General features: G+C 37.5%; 1 protein-coding gene and 1 long non-coding RNA gene across 3 annotated transcripts in view; both read left to right on the top strand.

The window, feature by feature from the left end:
* The window catches only part of LOC311438463, a 29,893-nt gene extending 7,997 nt beyond the window's left edge, over positions 1 to 21,896 (top strand). The window contains exons 2-4 of one of the 2 annotated variants that reach the window (XR_014694122.1): positions 13,291 to 13,373; positions 14,947 to 15,090; positions 21,487 to 21,896. This is a non-coding gene — a long non-coding RNA (uncharacterized lncRNA). The remainder of the gene's footprint in view (positions 1 to 13,290; positions 13,374 to 14,946; positions 15,091 to 21,486) is intronic. The other variant, XR_014694123.1, reaches the window with a different exon arrangement.
* LOC311438565 (rap guanine nucleotide exchange factor 4-like) overlaps positions 1 to 22,676 on the top strand; it is a gene marked incomplete at its 3' end in the record, with an annotated part of 98,588 nt that overhangs the window by 30,597 nt on the left and 45,315 nt on the right. The gene's annotated exons all lie outside the window — the stretch shown is intronic.

The following is a 22,676-nucleotide window of genomic DNA, read 5'->3' as shown; positions in this document are numbered from 1 at the left end:
TAAAAAAAATCTATGACGACAAGATCTGTGGCAGTGGAAGATCTTTTGCAGATTAGCATACATTGAAAGCAAGACAACTTTTTTTCTGACAGTCTAGAGTTTATTTTTTTTTTTACAATGTTTTCACAAAATATTTTAATAGTGTTCGCTCTTACGTAGCAAGAACAATGTGACTTATAAGACTCACTTAGCACAATACAAATTCCTCCTTCCTTAAGGAAACATTCCCTTGAATGAACATTCAAAAACTTAAAACTCAAAACAAGCTACAGCCAAGACCAAAAGAAGTCAATTTATCAGGTATATAGATTAATAAATGTGCTCAAAAAGAAACTGCCCTGTGCTTACTTTAGGGCACATCTAATAGATCTTTCCTTTTCCTGGTCATAATCAGAGTTGTAAGGTTCAGCATTTTCCCTTTCCCCTAGCCTGGTTCCTCCCCTCTTTTCATCCGTGGTGAAATCCTACCTTACTGAAGTCAATGAGTGCTTTGGGATTTCAACCCAGGTAATTACTAATTTATTTCTTTTCCTTGTATAGTATGTAGCACAGGCTGCTGGTGTTAGTTTTAAGTCCTCTTTACCCTCTTCCTTTCTGGGATAGTTTCTACTCACTGATACAGCTGATGTGATGTGAAAGCATGAACCTGGGATTATTTCATGGTTTAATAGTTCGGGGATGCTTAAAGTGGTTAACCCAATAGTTGTACTGAGGAACATTGTATCAGAGGTTTACAAACTCTACACATCTCAGAGGTATACTTAAAACTGAAAATACAAAGCACTGTGAACTGAATGTGGAATATCTCCCTTGTCAGAAAAGAAGAATTACGGGATCTAGCCTGTCATCTGTGCTAGTTGTGTCCAGTCATAGATATCAAGAAAGGATTTAATAATAATAAAATTTGTGTGTCTGCTCTTGAATTGATCCTTGTTTCAGTCTGAGCCCTGGAACTCAAACATTTACAGTTCACAGGTTTAGTGTGCGTTGCTTTAATGCCATTAATTCCATGAGTAACAAAATTCCTAGAAGTCTGTTTACTAGCAGCGTGAAAGTATCAGGCCTGAAACATGCCCTGAGGGCCTTGCAGGTCCTCTTAAATGTTTGAATCTCATGGGATTTATGGAACAAGCTGTTCATGGATATATTTATTTCAGTGAGTGGTTGTTCATGCCATAAATATTTAAGAACAGCATATAATAAGAGATGGAGACCCTCTAGTGCATATAATCCCTGTATTTTTATACTTTGTAATTAAGTGGATGTTCACAGAGTTCATGTTTTTATTTAATATTTCTGGTTTGGGCTGTTGTTGAAATCAGGAGGTGTAAATTCATACCATCAGCATGGTGTGATGCTGAAAACTTTATTCCTTTTTCCTTCATCTCATTCTAGATTAAATAATGCCACTAGTGTGCATTTCCTCTGAACTCTGCTTAAAATAGCTTCTCAGTTAAATTGCAAATGAAGAAATTAAAACTGAAACTGACAAATGGAAGTTTACACCCTAAATATCTTCTAGTGTAACTTTACTTTTGTTCATTTTTAGTTACATTGATAAAATTTTCATGTCCTTCCAGACGCAATGCTTAGGTCTCAGCCAGGCTTGTATACCATTTGTGTGAGGGTGATGCATAATCAGCATTTAAAATTGAATCTTGCCATTCTGCATTTAGTACTTACTGATATAATTAAGCTTGCTTACATTTTAACCTCTGACCGTTTCCTGAGTAATTTCTATTTAATTTTGTATTCCACCTCTCTCTTGACCTTTGAAAAACATATTTTCTGACAACCAACACAAAATATTTTCTTGGAGTACTAACCACTTCATTTTCCAAAATACTTAGACAAGCTTTATTCTGTTTATGTTCCCCAATCCTGAGCACAGGTTAGTGGTAACAGATGGAGTATCATTGTTTTGTTTTAGTGTAATAGAAATATGCCACACAATGTGATTTTTATATGACTTGGTCTTTGAGAAAGTGAGTCCGTCAGAGAAATCATACTGTTCTGAAAGGACTGAGTTGTAAGGGAACTTGTTTGAGTTACTTAGGCTTTTAAGTTTAATTCTCTCTAGGGATAATGCTGGAGACTCTCAGTACAATTAAGGGAAGATTAAAAGCTCAGTACAGGCTTATTTTTTCCCTTCTTCCTTTCTGCCAATACCCTCTGAGCCTGTATCCTCTCTAAAAGCATGGAACATTTTTCAAAGGTCTTTTTTCCTTTACCATTATTTCTCAGGCAGTTTTCTGGTATGCTTCTCTTCCATACATTGAGGAATGTGGTTTCTCTTTCTGTGTTTGTTATTTTTGATCCTGCTATTATTTAATGCCAGTTCTGTTGATCTCCAGTAAAGAGTTCATTGGCTATTTCTCCTTAGGCTAATCTGTGACCTTTAGATCACATCAGATAACCGATGATTGACAAGCAGTTTGGTAATAATTCTTGCACCATTGGTGAGAGTTGTACTAAGAAACACTAAGTAATGGTATATTGGCTCTGCAGACCTAAAAGGAGTAAAATTGTAGTAAAAGTGCAGACAATAAAGTAGATATGTCTGAATACACTGACAGTATAGTATCTTTGATTACTAAAAGTACCATATTACATAATGTGTTTTTTTTCAAAGAGATAGACTTCAATCTGAGCAGGTAGTAGTTGGAGCATTTACCTCTGCTGTTGCAGTGATATGGTCAAAAGATTACTTTGAGACTACCACAGAAGTTCACAACAGAACACTGATTCTGCAGGTTGTCTAATGTTTACGCACGTCTGCCATATGGAATTTCCTTATAGAGTGTGTTACTTCCATCTGATCTCATAAACAAAATGTACTGTCTCGTTTTATTCTGAGACAGACTTTTCCTGTTTTAACAACAGGAGGAGGATTCTTCTGACTTTTAAACTTTCTGAAGAGCTTTTTGATATTAGTTCAGATAGTGATGCATGCTACCAGCCAGCCTACAAGTATTGATACTTGAATTGTTGTCAACTTTGTACTCTCACATTTTGCAGTGCTGCAAGGCACCCTGTGAGGAAATTCTGGAAATGTTCTAAGCTGTAGGAATGCTAGGGATACAGATTTTACTGCCAGAGAAATTCTGTGAGGAATTAATATTACAGGGGCATCTATGCTATTAATCCAAGTATCATTACAGAATGGTAGGTGAATTACCTTTCCTGGTATCCATTAACAGGACAATGTCATTAGATGAGAACTGAGTTAATCTATAATGAATAAAACGTAAAGACAGGTTGTGTTATCCAGAAGCAGTCCACAAATTATATTTTCCCTCATCCGTTAACAAAATAATTCATTTTACTATTAGTGTGCAACAAACTATGCTTCTTAATGTGAGAAGACAGCAGACCCCCAAGAAACAACCCCAGCTCTGTTGCAAGTAGCCTTCACAGAGATGGAGAGGTACTTTTTGTCAGCCTATTCCACTGATGGGTTGTAGAATGAAGGCATAGTTTACCCTTTATGATGGTATGTATATGTAAAAATAATATCAAATGTCTAGAGTGAAATAGATCTTGACCATGACTTACTACTGATTGTTCCCTATGCCCATCTAGTGCAAAGCTTTAGTGTGTTTCTTCTATGCTTGCCAATTAACATTTCTGTCGATTTTTCTTTTTAAGTATATCTTTATTACTAGAACTTTATCTTCTTTGTTTGTCTACATACGCGTATCTTCATTATCTGATAATACTGTCACCATATGTACAAATGAAAATTACTTAATACGCTAAAGAGTTTTTTACAGAAGGAAAAAGCAACTCTTATTTTTGAAAGCTGTTAATGAATGCTATCTTTTTATCAGATGTGTTCTTTAAGTGAACACGTCTGAATGCCCTTTTTGTGCAAGCAGAATTTGCTATATGAGGTGCTCATGTGAGCATCATCTCCCCAGAATCAGATTGCTCAACACAATGAAAATAAACACAAACGTGGAACCTTTGATGCTATAGAAATGAAAAATCTCATAATGTTGCATGTTTAATTTTCAAATTTTAAGCAGGGCACGTGTTGCATTCTGGTCATGAATATGCTGCCTTTTAGCAGTTGTGTAGTAGAAGCACTCTTGGCATTTTTCCTGCCCCAGCAGTGCTCATCTAGGCATTAGCCACAAACTGTTCTGTAAGAGAGTGAGGGAAAGTATTCTTATCTTGTTAGATGCTGAGCATGGTGAGAGAACAACAGCACAGACTAAGTATTTGGGGGCTTAAAACAAGCTGGTGGACTTCCATTATGCTGTACTTATTTTTAAGAGGATGCAGGAGGGCACAGTGTTCTTAAACCAAACCTGTCCAGTTCCAGGAATTTCACTGCAGTAATGATCAGTACAATTTGTTGTGCCTGTAGCAAAAGGCTCCACGTCCTATGGCTTCTGTCGCCTGCTGTCACCTGTGTATTGTAGAAATGGAATGTAACAGCATAGCAAACTGCATAAATAAAAACCTGTCATGTCTCCTCCTGGTCAGTTTTCAAGAGTAGCACTGGTTCTGTTCCTTCTTCTGAAACTAGAATAATGTCTTTATTTAATGCCATCTTTATTTCTGTTTCTCTAGGACTTCATTTTTTGGTTCTGTCTGTACTGCTGTTATGTATCTGAGATGACTTAGTTCTGTCCTCACTACTTATATTCTTAATGTGCTTATACACAGTTGTCATGTCTATGTTTTGTCATCACTCTAAAAGAAAATTTTATGTATGTTTGTTATTGTTTCCCAGAGTACTCAACCCATGTACTTAAATGATGTCTCCCTTGAATTTTTCCAAATGGATTTCTTCCCAAGCATTTCTAATTCTCTGGAGACTTACATAATGATATGATTTTCATGTTTTGACCGGTATGCCTACCTCCTTTTTTAGTGTTTTCATAGTGTGTTATCAAGTTGTTTATTCTCCCTTTGAGACTATGAGTAAAAAAAATAAAATAATAAAAAAAAAAACTAGCGCTTCTTTAGACACCTCCTTTTTGTATTGCCATGTTTCATTACCTTTTATTTTCAGTCATTTAGCTAATGAATTTGTATGACGGTATTTCTACCCAAGGCATTTTCGTTTTTTTAGGTGAGCTATCAAATTATTATTATATCAAACTATTAAATACTTTACTGATATCCAAGTATGTGACAGCTACTGCATCCCTTTCTTCTACTATTGTAGTGATTAAAAAAAAAAAAAAAAAGCATCAACTACCCACATGTAAAGCCAACAGTCTCAGTTAATTCCATTTTGCTGCTTTACACATTTGTTGCCAATATTCATGAGCACTCTGATCTAACTGGAGTGATGTTTCCTGCTTCACTTGTGAAGAATATTTTCAAAATATTTTTGTGTTTATAAAAGTTATAAGGTGCCCTAGTATCTGGTGCTAGATATGGTCTGAACTAAATTGAAGTTAGTGACGTAAATTATGCAATGTATGTGCACTGGAAAAAAATATTGAAAGATTACCACAGTTCTGGTATTGCAAAGGTACACAATTTATTGTGAAGTTCACTCTCAAAAGAAGGAAGGGGAAGTATTAGAAAATAAGGCATTGAAGAATGTGTAATTTCTATTTATTTTCTTACTTTTTTTTTTCTACCAGAGATGTATTATTCTCCTAAGTTCCTTCTAGCTCTCTGAGGATAATGCTTACCCCAGCATGAATGAGTGCAACCTTCATTGCATTATTCTTTGACATATCTGATAACATTTAAATTAAAGCAACTTAAGCTTTTTTTGACCTCTTATCATGCTTATCACTCTGCTAAATCTGCCCCTCTATCAATACCTACATTGTTAAATAAATAGCATACATAAAACTAAACAATCCTCTTCACAGTAAATACTGTTGCTTACTCTTAACATGACAAAAGTATTAATTTCTGCATGTGCCTTTTCTGGTGGTTGTGGAGTATCCCTTTGTGCTCATGTTGCAAGAAAGCAGAGGAAGAAGTGACCCCAAACTCACCTCCAACTTTGCCTGTTTGCTTCATGCAGATCTCACTCTTCAGTCAAAAATTGTGTGGCTCTCTGTGTACTGGCAGATAATCAAGGTCAGGAAGATAAAGCAGAAATATAATAATTATATACTTTATCTTGCAGAACCCATAACATTCAAAGCATGCACATTTAACTTTGACTAGTTGAAATTACAAATCCCCTTCTATGCAGGACTTATGTAAATATTCACGTGAAAGTACACTAACCAACTTTGTTCTGTTTTCATCTCCGGCAGACAAATTTGCTCATTGGAAGCTTGCTTATAAATGTTGTGCTTATCCCTCTGCCATGGCTGGAACAAGTAACTCTTGTTTCTGTGCCCACTCAAACCTGATGGTGGTTGGCCTCCTTGCTCATTTATATGTTCTCACAACGTCTTTGGTTTCCAAAATGCAGTAATGTTAAACAAACATAATTCAATTTTTTGATAACACTTTATTACCGTGTCCATCTCTTCTTTGAACTTTTTACCATTCTGTGACTTTCTTCACCTTTTGCAGCACACTTCTCTATGAGAAAACTGCCTTATTCAGGCCTTACTGATTAAGATTAGAGGATGGTGTTAGGAACCAGAAACTTTTGGAAAATTTTCTGCACAGAAAAGTGAAAGCAAGAGGTATCTTAAGATCTTTTAATCAAATCCAGACTTGTTAGAAATAATGACAAATTTAAAAAGAATCCCCTGCTGGAAAAAAGCAGTGCACTTAGCATGTCTAGATTTACTTATTCCAAACTTAGTTGCAGGAGAAGGAAGTTATCTCTCAATATCTAATGAACAACTTCATGGCATGGATCTCTGAACAAGAAACCCATCCCACATTCACTGTAGGTCATGTTACCCCTTTATCTAGGGTAGCTGTCTACCTTTGCAAAAACACTTTTTCTCTGTTCTCTTTACCCAAGCTGGGTTTTGACCTTCTCTAATGTTTGTTTGTTTGTTTTTCCTAAGTGTGTCTAAAACGTGTCTTACAATGGTCTTTACTCATGGGCTATCAGGAGTTGAATGAGGCCATGACTAGGAGGCCATGTCGTTCCATCAGGCCATGTCTGTCCATTGAACAGATGCAACATTCTCATTTGCAATTGAGGAATCAATTTCATCTGGCTGGTTTGAAGGCTTTAAAGCTAAGTTTATCTCTCTTGGCTATTAAAAAGACATTTAATGATAGATTCAGCATGTCAAAGATTCTTTAAGGGAAAGCAAGAGATAAAACAAGTACAATGTTATGTTGCTGGGCAGTCAGTTTGTAACTGTCATCCTTTATTTCATCTCCAACCTGCAGTCTGATCTTGTGTGGGAAGTAGAAGAGGACACTTCATAGCACCGTCACTGAAATGCAGGCAGATTGTAGAACCATTTTGAGAAAAGTGAGAAATCCAATTTCATTGTAATAATGTTGTTTTAAGGAAAAAAATTAGGCTGATTGGTAGCTGCTCAGAAGGATAAAACATAGACTTATGCTTCCTGTTATTGTTTGGCAAGTGCGTTCTGCAGCCCATGGGGCAGCGTATCATCTCATCGATTTTGTTCCTGATGATTGCTGCTTATGTAGCCCACCTTGTGGCCCGTGCAGTTTGCAGCTATGAGTCTCCTCTGATTTGTAGGGATTGCTGTATTTCAAATCCCATCTCAGCTTTTCTTTTGAAAGAAATGTCCCTGCTGTTTTCTCTTGCAGAGAGTGCCTTGAAATGTAAACTGGATACCTGGGGTTAAAAACGTTGCTACTGATTTATTTTCCCTAAGCTATTGATTATGTGGTCTTCTAGTCACTAATGCCAGGTCTGTACTGCTGGCAAGGTTGTGGAGAAAATGTCAGTGTTACCTCTTTTTTGGTGAGGTATAGGTAATAGAGGACTGCTATAAGGAATAGTTGCAAAAGAACTTTTCCTTTCATACATTGCATTGTCCCTAAGATAATTTGCTGACTGAGGTTAAAATATAGGGAAAGCTTTGGGTTGGCTTTTTGAAACTTGTAGTATATTACCATAATTTTTCCATGTCATGGCAGTGCTCCATGGGAGGAATGGGCTGTTGCTGGTTATATAGACTCCCAGTAAATTCCTTTGTTCTTCCCTTTTGAAAGCCTAAGATGTGTCCAGCTCTGCTATACAGTGACTGTGATTTCTAGCCGCAAAAAGACAGGTCATGTAAACCTGTCTCATGAAGACTATAAGTCTTCCGTTGCAATTTTTTTCAAGGCATTTAATTTTACCCTCATTTTCTTCTATATAAAAACTGTGAAGATAGAAAAAAAAATTAAAATATATATATTTTACTGAAAGCTTTTTGGTGATTGTTGAGTGGTTGCACATGCTATAAACATCCGGATATATCATGTACAGCACTTACTTGAACCCACAGACTCTCAGCTTCTCTGGAAAGTTGCCTTTTGCTGTGCTTTTTCTGGGGCTGCAGCACAAGTAGCTCAGTGTCCTTTTCGTGGTGGGACTCTCATTGTGGCTTAAAAAAATCTGTGGTTTTTTTGCATAGGTTTCCTTAAGTTTTAGATGTCTGCCAAACTGTCATATTATTGATCGTTTAACCTCCAAAAAGCTTCTTGCCTGTGTCAATCTAGTATTTGACATTTTAAACAAATCAGTTACTTGCATAAATAAGCACCCTGCTGTCTTAACTTAGGTTTTGAGAATATGCATTTTCCTTACCTGCATGTATTTATTTGCTTGAAATTGAAGTGGGCTTGGGAACGAGAATACATTGAAAATACATTTAAAAGTCTGCTTTTAAAAGCTTTTCCTTTTCCCAAGTAACACTCTTTGCAAAATATTTTGTTCATTTCTTTTTTTTCCAATTTTTTTTTTTTTTTTTTTTTTAGTAGAGAAATCATGTTTAATTAAAAGTTACTTGCATGTTTTCAATTATAGATGATAATTTGTTTGGCTTTACACTCTCAATTGCCTTGAGTAATTTCTTGTAGAAATACATATAATCTATTTGCATGTTTGAAGTATTAGCGTGTCATTTGCATAGCTTGTGTGTAACACTTAAACAAACCACAGGGGCTTAGGAAGGGCAGATCATGGTTTTTTTTAGTTCTTTCTGGCCCGTCCTGAATAGATATGGAACCAACTTTTGCTGAGAGAACTGGAAATTGTGTTATCAAATCAAGTCTCAATTCTCTAGACAGGTCGTTTTGGCAAATGACTGGGAGTTGAGCAGGTGTGACAGCAGAACTGTTATATACGTATTTTTGCTTGACATAAGTCAAGTGGATTGATGTTGATTCTTCATGGCCTTGTCTAATTCCCTTGTAGCAGAGGGAATCTATATTAACGCATCCCAGTTGGTGTATGTCACGATTCCAACAGACAAAGCTGTTGTAGGTTTAGTTGCTGGAGGTGAGATGGTAGCAGGTTTAAATTTTTTTTGTGACCATGTGTTAAAACCATAGTTTGATTGGTCTACTAACATAAGTTCTGTGGTTAGGTCCTTGAGTGGAACGTACCATATGTTTCTCCTCACCCATGTTTAGAGAGGTGAACTCAGCCTGGTTTAGGTACAGAGAAGTACTGCCATGGTAAAGGTGATGGAGTGTCTATTTTATATGATAAGACTAAAAGAGCATGTCTTGTTTAGTCTGCTGATGTGACAGCTGATAGGAAATGTGATTGCCTTCTATAAATACATAAAACCACCATTCAGGGGAAAGAATCTGTTAAATAGTGCTGCTCAGGAACAGGTTGGTACTAATGCAGCTTGACTGTACAGTAGAAGCTTCTCTCTAACCATCAGAGCAATGAGGTTACAAAACAGTTTTCTAATGGTAGCTTGGGGACAAAAATATCCCAAACTGGTATGGTTAAAGTGGAATTGAATACTTCTGCTGTCACTTCCTGTGTACCTGCAGTAGCAGCTCCAGTGCTATGCTTATATACCAGTTTTCAGTATTTTGGCTAACTTTCCTAGTACAGTGAAGACCTACATGAAACCCTGGGATCCAGACCTTGCCTCAGTTCTTAGTGAAAAAGTATCCATACAGCTCATCCTACTTTTTGAGTTGACAGCAGTTTTCTCTTTTGTTTGCCATATCCGTGCCAAGCTCCTTTTTGCTGGTAGATGCTAGTCAGAAAGGTCACCACCATTGTCACCTCCCTGATGTAAGGACCTTGGTTTCTTTTTTGCTGTTGTAGCACGCTTTTTCACAGATGGTGTGAACTGGAGCGCTCCTAGCAGATCAGAGCTGTTTCATTAGGATTCTTGTCCTGAAATGAGAGAGTTGAACATGTGAATCACATTTCCAAGAGAAGGCAACATAAAATTGCTGCTCATTGGGTGAGTCCAGTTCTGAGAAGGATTCAACGAAAGATGGAAGAGCTCCTTTCGTATCTTTTTAAATAGACACCTTCAGTTGTTTGAGTGTGTGGTGGTAAGCACCTGTCATCCAGAGACTTATCAAGCTCAAAATTGCAAGATGCTTACTCAGCATCTGTGAGGAGCTGCTCCAAGTCTGGGAGGAGATGAGATTGAAGGTGCATCAGCTCTTCAGTGTGCATTTAGTCAGCTTCTGGCAGCTCAGCATCAGGCATGCTTTGATATTCTCTTTTCAGCTATCTTTCCTTAGGAGATTCTCACTCTGGCTTCTGAGTGCCCTTCTGCAGTCACCAATTCATTCCTCATCAGCAACACATGAAAAGGGGAGGAAAACTGGGGAGACTTGAAGTCATGTAAAGTCCAGTAGCTAGATCTAAAAATGTCATTGTTATTCTTACAAAACTGTTGCTCTGTGAGAATGAGCATGGTTAGGTCTTACATTCTGTGTTTGAGGTTGCTGTATAGGTAAAACCCAGGAAGCACTTTGAAATGGATATTGCCACATTTTGCCACAGAGGACTTTGACATGAGAAGAAAAATACCCTCTCTTTGCTTCAGAATTAATTCAGTGTCTTATTATAAACACTGTTTCCTTCTTTCCTCTTTTTCTGTTTAGTGTTAAGATACTCCATCTAATGTTTGTTTAAAATGATGCTGATAATAAGCAGAGAATAGATCTTTATGAGTAGCTGAAATTTGTCTGGTATTTAAATATTACTGATGTTTCAGTGGCACATATTTCTTGTTTAATATTCAGGCATGGCATTTGTTTTTGAAGGAGTACTTATCTTCTGTGATCAGGGAGAGTAGCAGTTAGGAGCAGCAGTGATGTGAGTCATTTTGACAGTGAGCAAACTTGTCAGTGTGTTCACGTTTTCAAGACTAGATGGTCTTAGACATCCATTTTTTCCTAAATATTTTTCAAAGTACTAATGAAAATTTAAACAGCTGTGGCTCATGATGTCTTGAATTGAAAAGATCATGAATTAACAATTGCATTTTACTGCTAAAATACTACTTGTTTACTGAAAAGTAACAATGGGTAATGATAAGGTTCAGTGAGGTTCTTTTGTAATACTTTTAATAGCTAAATTTGACAATCCCATAGTGTAAAATATGTCAGTCCTAAGAAGAATAGAGAGAATTCATAATGAACACACACGCTGTAAGGCAGTGAATTCTTTTTTTAGTCAAATGAATTTATATGTTAAGTACCTTTAAGCCCCAAGTGGTTTGTTGTTAGTTTTTGTTGTTGTTGTTGTCTCTTCCTTCCATAAGCCTCGTTTTCATTAATTTCACACTGGCCACTTTGGGATAAACTAGAATTTCACTGCATGCATATAATACGTTTGTGTTAGAAAGTGAAAATTCCATGGTTTTGGCTGAAATGTTTGTGTATTACAGCTGTCTCTTGCCTAAGGCCATCTGCATAGGAGAATATTTCTTTAACAGAGTAAATCATAAAAAGATTATAGCAGACTTATTGGAACCATTCTTCTGTATCTCTGACTGCTGCCGTTCTTGTTAAAGATATTAAAAAAGAGGCTCGGTGGATCAAAATGTGGTATTTGTGTAAGAATACTTGCTTTGCAGTTGTTTCAGGGGGAAAAAAAAATCCATGCTACATTCACTGGCTCTTTAATTTGGATTGCCAATGATAATGCAGAGTCTACTGCTAAAGAAAGGTAGGATGCAGAGGCAGAAACATTAGTGCTAATCTGCTGCAGAAGGACTAGATAAATCAGCACAGCTCTCATACATCACTGAGAGAGAAGCTGATTGCAACTTGACCATGTGCCTAAGTGGTCACATCAGCAACAAGAACGGAGCATGGATAAAAAAATTAAAATGTACCCTTAGGGCTACTTGCTGTGCAGGACCCATAATAACACATCAATGTAAGTTTAAGATTTTTTTATTTCCCTTTGTAATTATTGTTGTTTACAAGATTATATTTTTATTCTGCATAGATTTAGGGGAAATATAATGGAGTGAGGTATAATGCTAAACAGCTAATAGTTTGATAATGTTTATGTCTGTGAATAATAATGGACTTTATTGCTGCGTGTTTCAGTGTAGTTCTTTCTTTGAGGATATTTTAATATTTAATCCTAACCATCATATATCAGAAATTGAGTAAGGTTTGGGGTGAGATGGGAGTGAGATCTCTCTCTTCATCTTTGTCATCTTACATTTTAAAAGGACTCGAGAGGCAGAATGCCACAAATATATATTACTACTACTGGGAGAATTTTTCCATTGCTTTATTCTTTCTGTTAAGAAAAATACTTTTAGAGAGTGATTTCTGTGGACCTTTTTGTATTCCTGAATTACACACAGATGGTAATTTTCCTACAATTTAAAAAAAAAATGTGCAGTTGTTTAATTTAACGTCACTTGAGTGTCTGCAAAAAGGGGAGGCAGGGATAAATGGAAACTGAATAATCATTGATTGCTAGTCTGCAAATTAAATTTAAAAAGTTTTTGCAGTAAATCTTATTTCAGATCTTTTTTTTTTTTTTTTTTTTTTTTTTTTTTTTAAACTAAATTAGGTTATCTTATTTAAATTGAGGCTACAATATAGCAAACAAATGTGTGAAAAGATTCTGGATATCCCACGTTTCCAGCTCTACCAGACTATAAAGATGTTGATTGTTGCTACAAGGGAATATCTTAACTGTAGAAATCAGAGCAGCATGTTTAAGTAATACATGGGAAAGTAAAAGGGAAAAGTGGAATATTACTGTTCAGGTGTTACAGTGATGCTTTGTTCAAAGAAAAAAGTATACAGTAAAAGCTACTGATGTAGAATCTTATGTTGTCTCTCATGGCTTTAGGAAAAGAGACAGGCTTTTTTTTTTTTTTTTAGGAAAGGGCAGTGGGATATTTTTGGAAGCATGTTTAAAAAAAAAACAAAACAAAAACAATAATACTTTACATATTTACTTATTTTTAGGGAAAGTTAGGGTGCTTCAAGCAAATTTATGGAATATGAAAAAGGAGGAGTGAAGGATGCCTCAGTGATAGGAACTTGAGAAAGTAAGTGTGAAGATACAGAAAAACACCTATTTATTTTTTGTTTTGTGGCTATGGCCAAGTGTAATAACAGGAGGCTTAGAAAGTAGCCTGCATTTAATTGACAAATGGATTTTTTTTGTTGCAAGTGAAAAATGTGTAAGTAGTTGTATCTGCCATACAGACAGTTGTATGGCAAGAAGAACAAGAGGTGGGAATGGAGAAACGGAAAGGTGAGGCTTTATGTCAAAAAAAAAAAAAAAAGTTAGTTCTTCCCAGCATTATAAATAACCAGCCTGGTTAGCTGACAGATGAAATGTGGACTAAGTGACGAGTTTATTTTTGTGCAGGATATGCATGTGCATGATCACACAGGCTCTTGGTTGTACGGTTGTACTCAGCCCCTGAAGCTGCTGAGGTCCCATTGGGAACATGTAACTTTACATTCTGACTTGGCAAAAAAAAAAAAAAAAAAAAAGGAAAGATGTATGGCAGATGTATGGCAACAGGAAGCATGGAGGATTTGGTGGTTTCTTGGATGTCGCTTCTGTTTTCATGTACCCAATGTGGTATTAAGTTGTAAACTCCATGGCAGACTGATTATATTCTTGTAACACGTGAAAAATGTAATAATCTGGCTCCAGTTAATGGAGTTCTGCTTCTGTTACTAAAATAGAGAGGACCTTTTTTTTCTGAGTTCATTGGAACAGCAGGCGAGTATTCTGTTTTACAGAGATAATAAAACAAGTAAATAGTTTTCCTTTTCTTGTAACTGGACAAAATTTATAAAGATTTAGAAGGCCAAAGTTACCGTGAACAGTTCAAAACTGCTACATATGAACACAACTACAGATTGTTGGCATATTGTGATCTTAAAACAAACACTTGCTTCTCTGTATTTCTGTGAAGTTTCATAATGTAGTCACTTAAATTATGTGCTAAATGAATTACATTGTATATGGTAAAACTGGGCTTAGGTCGTGTTTTCTATTAAGTTTTCTTTTTAGCTGAAGAAACAAAAAGTACTGAGTGTATTTTGTAGGCCAGATTTGACCTTGTGTGCAGTTTTTATTAGTCAAGAGAAGGCAGATCCTCTCACTCTAGAGTGAAATTCTGGATTTATCTATTATGCTGAGTATTTTGCTGTTACCTGTAAACTCTCTCACTAGACTCCAACCTGGTCTTTATTTCTACTTTCAGTTTTAATCAATAAATTTATGCTAATTATAGTTTCTTGTACTTGAGAGAAAAGTGTGCTAATGGACACCATTCCCTGCACTTTCGGAGCAGCAGGGGATTTGTTGATGCAGACTTCAGTATATTGAATTTGCTTATACCTATGATATTCAGGCAACAACATACAATAGGAGCAAGAATATTTTGGTGGAAAAGCTCCTATTTATTAACGTTACCAGTGCAAGGCCTGAATCCTTAAAGCAGCATGTGCCCTATTGTGGTATCTCACACAGGCTATCAAAATACCTGAGTATAATCATAGGATTTCAAACTGTTTTGATTAGATGGCATTTATTTTAGTTTTCTGTCTACAGAACAGCACAACTGCTTAAAGCTGAAAGTTTGGCATCTTCCATCTCAGTGTTGGTCACAGAAGAAACCTGTATTGCCCCAAGAAGAGGTCCTTCGAGCTCTGTGATACCAAAGGAGAGAATGTACTGCATTGCTTCAACAAATATGTTGTGTTCCTATCCCGAATCTTGCCTGATCTCCTCCCCAGACTAAGGCGTGACATGGCTTTTTTTGTTTCTTGCTCTTCCTTGTCCTTCTTGGGTTCTAGTCACCTCTGATGAGAAGACCATTTCCCAACTAGCCCAGGTGACCTGAGAACTGTAGTTCGTTGAAGTATGCCAGAAAAGCTCTTATCTTACTTTATCCATGCAGGCCTAAGAGCTCATTGATTTCTTCCTAAATTCAATAATCACTAATCTGTCCGCTGAATTGTGTCTGGAATGCTCTGTATCACCACCAACTTCCCGTGTAAGATGTTAACTCGCAAGCTGTGGTATAGAAAGCAGCTACAGATCAACTCATACTTTCATGTCAGTTACCACATGAAGTACACTTTGAAAATTGTGTTCAACAACTTTGTCCTTGGGCAGCGTTGCACGTGCTGTGAAGAGATACGTATGGTAATTGTCTCAACAAAGTGAATTCCCATCTGTTATCAGTTTCTTCTAGGAAGACAATCTCTGGAAGGAGCAAGAGACTTTTACATGTAATTGGATTATAATACAAATAATACCTGTTACAGCTGGCAGGATAACTGAATTAATTTATGCCCTGATTAGGTCCTCCAACCCAATCTTCAAACCTGTGTTGAAAATAACTTCATGTTTATAAATTTTTATGGAAGAAGATCATACATGGAAAGGAATTGCTTTGGTGTCACTCCTTCTAGCTTTCAAGTTGTCTTCCCAGCCTTGCTAAATGCTGCCCCTGAAGTGGATTTCTTTCAGAACATTGTGCACTGCATGGTACTAGACTCTGCCGGGGCACATACAGCAGGGTTAGCCAACAGATAACTTCTAAGGACAACCACTTGCCTGATCTTTCAGTCTTGTTTAATGGGGATTTAGAATGAAAATATGTTCAAAGAGGGCATCATGCAGACTGATATCTATAACTCTGCTGTTCGCTGAAAATCCTGATTAGGGTGACAGTGACTTGTGAAGCTTTATGAAGCTTTTTACAATTTTTGTTACCTCTCTATTATTATCCTGGAAAGTAAATAGTTACATATTGGATAACCATATGGATGATGTGTTGGTATATTTTAAGAAGATTGCTCAGATGGCTCGGAGCCCACAGTGGCAGTGCCAGGATTTTTATGTACTGAAGATCTAAACAAATAACTGAAAGACGGAGGGGACAATCGCTGAAAGGAAGAGGGAGCAATAAAACTTAGAGCTCACCTTTAGCATTGGTGATGGGGATCAAGGCTGTGGGAGAAGTGTAGCATGGCTTCTTGTAGTGCAGTTGCTCCATCTCCCAGTTACCTTCCCTGTTTGAGCAGCGTAGGTGGCTGTTCCTGGTTTCTGTTCCCAGCACTGTGCTGCCAGTGCTGCTGCTGCATGCTCCTGCCTCAGTTGTTCAGCTGAACTTACCAGGAGGAGGTAGTGGAGACTCAGACTGAACTTTTCAACTACAAGTCTGTACAAACCCCATTTTTTGATTTACTGTGACCATTTTGTTGATAACAGGGCCATTGAATAATCTGACGTTGTTTTTCGTTAGGACTGATGTTGAGTGGTGGAAGGAAGAAAGGAGGCAGAAAGAAAGGTGTGGGGAAAAATACAAAGAAAAATCTTGAGGTATTGAGTAATTCCATAATGATGGTATCTGTTACCATTTTTGTTCAGTGTTTGAACACTGCTTATGCATATTAGCAATCTGTTTGAGTGAGAAAGGACCCAGTCCACTCACCATGCTGTAAATGTAACCTTGGTGAAGGAAAGGAACTGTTTGAAACACTGATATCTTTTAGTCAGGATTTATCATGATCTGTAAATCACGTAATTCTTATAACAAGAAGCCTTCAGATGTTTTAAACCTTGGCAATTTTTCATCCATCAAGGAGATTTGAGAAAGACCAAGGCAGCAAGTGTTCTCTCAGACTAGACAGAGTGGGCTGTTGCATATCAGGAGCTGCATTTCCTATTTTGCTGCTTCTGCCAGAAATTCTTTTGTCAGAAACTTTGTCATTTGAGCTTTTATCTGTTTTGAGGGGAAGGAAGTTAAACATCCCAGTTAACATCACCATCACTGCAACAGTAATTCTGCAGACAGTGGAAGACTATGGAAAACTGATAATTGCACACAAATGCCTAATTTCCCCTGGCCGCAATGAGGAGAGAGAGAATTGTCAGCTCCATTTTACAGTGGGGAGATACTTCAGTGCAGGTCTGTGCTTTTAATATTAAAGTAACCTGTGGAGAATTCTGAATAAGCCAGGGTGGCAAGTATATTAGTTCCATGTCTGTTACTATTTGCTGTATTGCTACATATACAGTTAACTGTCACAACTAATGCTGTTTTATGTTACTAAATCTTCCTCTTTGAGAGAGCAAGAGTACAGGTCAGATTTCTCAGGAACTTTTTAAAAATTATTATTATTTTTAGTGTATTCACAAAGTTTCCCAACAAGTTTGGATACAAGAATTAAAACCTTGCCTTCTTTAACCTCAGTAGGTATGAACAAACCATCTGGGTTTCAGTGGGAAAGCTCTTGCATGCATTTGAGTGGAGAATTTGACCAAGAGTCAAGAAAGAAAGCTGGAAGTTTCAATATGAGACAGGCTATTTTTATTTTTATTTTTTTTACCATGTGATAACAGTGTTTCTGACTTCTGAGTTCCCTACTCTTCGGGCAGTCTATTGTTAATAGAGAGTATTTGAATGTCAGTGTGGAGCTCAGCTTGCTGAGGGTTAGTGTGCAGCACTCAGCAGTCAGAGATCTCTCTCATTTGTTGCTAGTCCTATCAAGAACTACTACTGTGGTGAATGGCAGCATTCCAGACTGCGTCTCAGTCACATGGATTATTCTTTCAAGCAATGCTTGTCTGGGGAAAAGACTATCTGGGGCTTGAATTTGAAGGGCCTTTCATAGTTTTGGTGTACTTAGCTGAGAAGAACAATCAATCCTTTATGCATGTGTAGCTGCTGAAAGTGTTTAATATGTTTGCTCTCTGAGAAGAGTCCATGCCTGGGGTCAAAGTAACATAAAATACATCTCTTTTTTTTTCCCTATTTTTTTTTCCCCCAAATTAAGGTTTATGTGCTAATAACTTCATGGCAGTGATGACTAAAATGCATATTATCTTTGATGTATCTGTTTGTGGCCATCTTTGAAAGTGCCTAGCACCTGTCTGAAGATTTTGTGACATTCATGCAGTAGTGGTGCTAGTAGTGTCAGGTGTGTGGGGTGTTGTGGAACAGGAAGGTTCAGTAGGGATGAAACAGAGACTTCCTGAAGGAGATGGAGCGCTGGAAGACAAACAGAAAGCTGTTAACACAATATAGCTGTCACTTCAAACATGTGGAGAACATGTGGTCAAATGCCTTTTGCATTTGCATTTTTGCATTCTTTGTTATGTTGAGAACACTTGTTCCTATCAAACAGAGTCTTGCAGGCACTGATATGACTTTTCAGCCCCCTAATTCACAGTACTTCTACTCACATGTGCATATAATCCAAATAATTTAAGCACAAAAATCCTGTGCAGAAAGGATTTTATTCAAACAAAACAAAATAAACCACAACCCCCTCTGATGTTAATGCTCCAAAGGAAACCCAAGTATCTCCTGGGATTAATGAGTAGGTGGGAGGAGTTCATTGCCTCAGGCATAGCCAAGGGCCATTAATTCCGGCTAGTCATTAATCCTCATGTAATGCCCTATGCTAATGCCACAGTTCCTGTTACAACACAGAAATAGAATTGACTGACCTATGGATTTGGATGGGTTATGTTATTCTTATAATGATCACTTATATTTCTAAATGCTTATCACTATAGCGTTGGACAGAGTTTCAGTTTATAATCTTCATGTCTTTCCAGAGAGTTAATGCATTGTGCATTACTCATATGGAAGCCTGAAATGGTAGTGTTAGTATTCCATTCTGTCCTAGCCTTTAAATAAATATTGAAGCAGTCTTGGTAGAGAAAAAATTGGTATCAATATCCTCTAAGGATGATTAGCATACATATTCTCATATTTAGAGAAAACGAAAATTGAACATATAACTCCTTTACTCTGTGGTTGCCATGTAAGGCTAAGTGCAGTTTAAATTGCATTCATTTTAGTTGTTTGTTTGATTAAAAAAAAAAAAAAAGCTCCTGAAATTTTAATGAAATAATTTCAATACCCAAAGAAATAGTGATAAAGGACAGACTAGTTATAAACTATTTAGATGCAGCTGCCATCACATGCCCTTTACATGTGTGCTCATACACTTGGTGCTATACAATAAAAGTATTGCTGGGTAGATCTTAAAATGCAGGAGAAAAAAGTTCAAGGCCAAGCCCCCAGCTTAGCAGATCATGTGAACACACATGACTCTAAGCAGCACAGAACTTAGCTAGTAAACAGCAGCTGTAAGAAATGTCAGAATGCTAGAGTTGTATCTCTGTTTAAATTCTCCTAAAATGTTTTTTCTCAAGAAGAAGGTTATTAACTTGACCTTTACATAGAGTCCTTCTTTGTCAGGGATGCCAAAGCACTTTACAGATGCAGAGATTGAGTATTGACATGCATATGTCAGAAGGAAAGCTCACTGCATAGTGATAGCACAGAGCTTTGGAAATGCAGAAGTACAACTACAGATGGGCTTGACTACCACATTCTCTGAAAAACCATACAGCAGTACTGCATAGCAGCTCAGGTCGGGAAGTGTGGGATACTTTACTCAGCTGAAAATATAGGTGAGTTAACAAAGTTAGACTGTACGAGAACACTGGTGAACTTTTTAAAAAGAGAAGAAGCTGAGCTTTCTATAATAAGCACTTGTGGTGAAGACATAGATTGTATTGCTGAAACATGAAATTCCTGTACTACATTGGTTCCAAGAAAGAGGGTATGGGATTGTATGGGGGCGGATTTAGGATAAATAACCACTTCCTACAGTGCTATCTGTGCTCATTATTTACCCAGCTGGGCCTTGTTTAGTTTATGAATTCAAAATTGATCATAGCAGAGTATGTTGGAGCATGTTAGAGTAAAAGAGGAGGATGAGGCTAGACTGTCTCTTGTTATACCAGAATTGCTTGAAATTTATAGAAGTTGTATTCAAACTTTAAAAAGGATGTTATGGAAACAGGTTTGTGTTCATGTACGTGTGTGTGTATATATATATTCTTTTTTCCTCGTTGTGAAATTTCATTGACACTTGTGTTCATCTCACACACAGAGGGAAAAGAGCCTCGAGCTCTTTCATTTTACAAAGCCTCGCTGGAATTCTCTTCCATTCAGTGGTGATGGCCAGTTCTAACATTACAGCACCTTGCCTTGAAAACCAGCATTTTCAAGACAGGCATTTTTCAGTGTTATACATTATTCATTTTCCTTCCTTTGGTTTTCTTTGCTGTTAGTTTGTTTTGCCACTGTGCAGGAGGAGGAGAGATGAGGGAAGGAGGAGGTGGTAGCACTCTTCCTCTGCTCACTGTCCATTTTCCCCCTTTTCCCTGGCTCAGAATGAATTTTGTACTGTTTATGGAGCTGTCAGAAACAAGGGGTGGGAGGAAGGAAGAGGAGGGGAGGACAAAGTGAGAATGGGAGGAAACCTTTGCTCTCTGATGTCACTGTAAGTCAAACATGCAGCCATTCACCCTTCTGACAGTTACTGTAATGTAAATTAGGCTGTTTTAGGGCATGATGAGGATTTCCTCTTTCACAACTGGGAGTTAGCTAATAGTCTTCATTTAATTCCTCTGTGAATTAAGAATTTTTAAAATCTTAAATAGAGTGAAAACTAATCCCTTGGAGTCTGTACTTGCCAGTGCTGAGCTGAGATGATCCTGGTGTTCCACAAAGGTGTGGGTGAGGTTTTGTCCAACACTCTGCATTGGCCTAAGCAGATCCACAGAGGATTGTACTATCTGACAGCATGTGCATGGTACTGAAAAGTTTGTACGGAAATAGGGGAACGCATCTTTTTCCCAGGAACTTGAGAGTAGTTTTCTTTACCTTTTTCTTATAAGATCTCATGCTGGTTTATCATCCATGGAGTCTGGAGTATTCCAGACTTCTGTTTCAAAGGTTGTTCTATGGATAGGAGCATCTGAAACCAAATGGAGATTTTGTGGAGGTCTGTGCAGACCTAGCTCAGTAGCGTTTAGTGTGTGTTGGATATGAACAGTTGGAGGGCTGCAATACCAGTACATACAGAAACAACTGGAAACCACTGGGTTAAACCCTTCCAAAGATGGCAGTGACTTCTGGAACACTTCAGACATGGAGCAGAGAGGGACCAGCAGTCCTTGTGTGTTGTTTCCAAAGAGACATGTCACTGCAGTTTGATGCTGACTTTTTACCATTTGAATATATCTGGTTTGAGTTTCCTTTTCCTTTGAAAGGACTTCCAAATATTTTTAAACTTCCTTCCTGATGTTTGTCTTTTTTCCAGATTCCAAAATTAGATCAAGTCACATTTCCTCATGGAACTTCGGGTGCAAGGAAGCACTGAGCTTTTGCAGCCCCTAGTCTGAAGTTGCCTGCTCCAGTAGATGACCTGCGCTGTCATGCATGCTATCCAAAACAATTGGACAATGGCAAACTTTTAAAGTCAATGCATGTCCTGATTATTGTCCTGTCCCCCTCAGTTTGTGCATTCTGACTCTTGCTTGATGTCGCTGAGTCCTGTTTATTGAAAATAACATTTAATCCATGACTTGCCTGCTGCATTCTTGTTTGACCTGTTAACTGTTAAGCCAAAAAAATTATTTCAAGAATGGACTTGTCAAAGGGAGCATATCTCCTCCCTTCAAAGACCTCTGAGGATGAATATTTGATTAAAATGTGACTGCAGCATTAAAATGGATGCCCTGTGTCTTTTTGTAAATGAACGACTAGTGAACTCGTGGACTGTCTAGCTTTTAATTGGCAAATTATTCAGCAAGTGTTTCAGGGGGAATTGCAGGGGAGGGTGGGAAGTTAGTTGATTTTTAGATAAATTCATTACAACTTCTATTCCTAGTGCTAGTTTGAAGATAATTAAATCCCAAGATAGATCTACAGACAGTTTAAATTTCCCCTCTGGAAATGTGCAATAAAACCCCAGGCCTGAGGTGGGCAACCCACAGCAAAAAAGGATGTTAGGCTTGTGGTCATCTTAGCTGTGACTGTACTCATGACCCATGCAGCTCCCACACCAGCCTTTTCCTCTGTCTGCTTCTTTCTTTGAGCTCCAGTGAATGGCTGCTGATAAAATCTGCTCTCAAAAGGGCATGGAAACCAAATGCCTGCCTGTTTTTCTACTCTGATGGGTCACAAGGACAGCCAAATAATTAGATATGCTTATGAGCTTTACAGAAGGCTCTAGGACAGTTAGTGCAGAGGGAAAAGAATAGATAGACATCCTGTACAGTTGCCTAAATGCACTGCTGGAACTCTAATGGAAAAGATGATGAAATGGGGTATTGGGACATGGAAAGTAGCATAGTTTGAATTAGTTAATTTAAGTTTGTTTGAAAGTTATGATAGCAATTTGTGAAGAGAATACATGTAGACTGTCCCATTTGATGCGTATGAGTTCAGTGTTGCTATCTTTGTTTCTGTAAGTAATGTGATCCAATGTAACAGCACATGATAACTAGG

The sequence above is a fragment of the Aythya ferina genome, assembly GCF_964211825.1.
Source record: "Aythya ferina genome assembly, chromosome: 6".
Classification (NCBI taxonomy): domain Eukaryota; kingdom Metazoa; phylum Chordata; class Aves; order Anseriformes; family Anatidae; genus Aythya; species Aythya ferina.
This window is presented reverse-complemented; position numbering and strand designations above follow the sequence as displayed.